This window comes from Orycteropus afer, unplaced genomic scaffold (assembly GCF_000298275.1).
Source record: "Orycteropus afer afer isolate SDZICR_OR568_19922 unplaced genomic scaffold, OryAfe1.0 scaffold02009, whole genome shotgun sequence".
Taxonomy (NCBI): Eukaryota; Metazoa; Chordata; class Mammalia; order Tubulidentata; family Orycteropodidae; genus Orycteropus; species Orycteropus afer.
The window spans coordinates 21,030-23,482 of NW_006923596.1; positions in this window are offsets into that span (position 1 = coordinate 21,030).

Here is a 2,453-nt window from a genome sequence, read left to right on the forward strand (position 1 = left end):
ACAGGGAGACAGCTCAGGGGGCAGGAGTGCATGAGAGGGAAGGACACAGGGAAGAGATAACTATGGGCAGGAAGTGGAATAGAACTGTTGCATTGTGAGAATTTACAATGTCATGAAACAAAGAGTATGTAAACTGCAGTATGAAAAATGGATTTGCTCTGTAAACTTTCACCCAAATCACAATAAAAAAAAAAATTAAGTAATGCAATAAAGGTAAATAGAAAAATGTGGGGGGAGGTGAAAGAATGCCCTCGTATTAAGAATATACCACATATTAACATATTTATCCAGGAAAGAAGAATGTAACCTGAAATATTAAGAGTGATTACTTTTAAATTATATTATTTTTTTTTATTTTAATTTAGTTTTATTTATAATAACTAATTATTACTTAACTTGAAAGAAATCATACAAAAGGAGGAAAAGGTTTATTATTGTATTCTACTGGTTGCTATAAATGTTATGGAACAAAAGGAAATAAAGAGAAAAGATAGTCTTGTTCTTTACCACCAGATTTTTATTTTATGCTTGTGGCCTGGACTGGATGTTATTATGGCATTTTCAATTCTGAAGACACTGTCCCCACTGCTATATACTTTACAGTTTTACAAAACATTCATAATATTGATTCAATAAAGACTTTGGAATCTAGGTCACCAAAGACTCTTGTTTATGACTTGGCTTCAGATTTGGCAAGTAAAACAAATGTCAATCTTGTTATTGTAAAAAATTATACTTTGATTAGAAAGTTTAAATAGCATCTCTTTTGAAACCAGAGAAAGCTCCTAATATTCCCCTGATCTTTGAACAGCAATATACTTTTTAAATCAGACAAATGTCTTAGTAAAAAGGGCTTGACCACATGTTGGAAATGAAAGTATCAAATAAATCATTATCACCTCCCAGATGCTTACAAGACGACTATGAGTTCATGAGTAAAAGAGACCAGAAATCCACACAAAAGCCTCTGCAAACATCTTCTTCATCCCTCTAACCTTCCAGATGGTCAGGGATAATTAATGAAATGCAATCAAGATGGACTTGTCAAAGAATAACTACCTGTCTGTGGCTCCCTTTCTTTTCTCCTTGAGAGATTTAGATGATGTTTTTCTCTAAGAACCTGCTTTGATCTGGTTTACCTCAATTAGAAAGTTGTGAATAATTAATTAATTAATTAATATAATTAATAATTGTAGTTAGAAGAACAAAAGGCAAGAGTGTGACTTGGAATTGATTGAAGACATGTATAAGGCTGTATTTATATATAAACTAAAGTAGATCATCTAAAGATAAATGAAGAATTTCTATAGTCAGTCTGAAATTAATATTATCCCATGATCAGTACTCTTGCACCTCTTTAAATGTTTAGTCCTCTTAAAGACAAATAAACAGAAATCAGTCACAAAATACTGTCAATTTTCTTTTTGAAATATTTAGGAGCAAGTACCCAGGTTGTTAAGGGACCAATAGGAGCTCTGGTGGCATAGTGCCCAAGGCATTTGACTGCTGACCAGAAGGCTGAGAATTCAAATCCACCAGCTGCTCCTCAGAAGGAAGATTGGGCAATCTACTTCTGTAGCAATACCGCCTCAGAAACCCAAGGAGAAGTTACTATGCATCAGACCCTATTCAATGGCAGTATGTAAGGGACCAATAATAGGTGGCTCTGGATTGAGGAACAGATAAGTAGATGGACTGTAAAGGAAACCTTTGTTCTCTAGATCAAGTGGATTAATTTGTTTATTAAAGGTATATCAAGGAGGCACACATAGCAAACACAAATAGCAGGCTATTTCTGTAAAATAAACAAAAGTCAGACAATAATTTTTTGCGTTAATGCAAGTATTATGTACATGTTGGTATGCTGATTAGGTACTAAGTTTATAGTATGATTTAAGAGAAAAACATTGTAATTCCAACACAGAGACACACACAAACAAAACAAAAATCACCTAAATTAGAGTCAGGAGTATGGCAAAATTAAGAATTCTGAGAGGTGTTTTAAAATCACTGAAGTTCACTGAAGAAACTATATAATTTGCTTTGGGCATAGGGAGCTCTGGTAGCATAGGATCTAGGTATAAGGGAAAATATTTACCAAGAATTAAATCTATGTTGCACGCTCTTCCAGTTCTATGAGTGACAATAAACAAGATAAATATCCTGATTTCAATACATTTTTTACATCTTCTATTATGGATAAGGTATAACTGAACACATAGGAAGGTACCTAATTAGCTTTAGGAGACATAGTAGTCAAACAGAGAGCTAAATTGCTACAACAGGGATTTGGAAACATCTTGAGGGTCATAACCACCCCTATACATTAACAACTTCTCCAGGAGGGGAAAAAAAAAAAAAAAGGTTCAAGCAGATAAATTAAACTGAAAATTTTCCATTTGTGGGTAGGAAAACATTCTTGTAAATAAAAGGTACCCTAATAGCTATGAAAG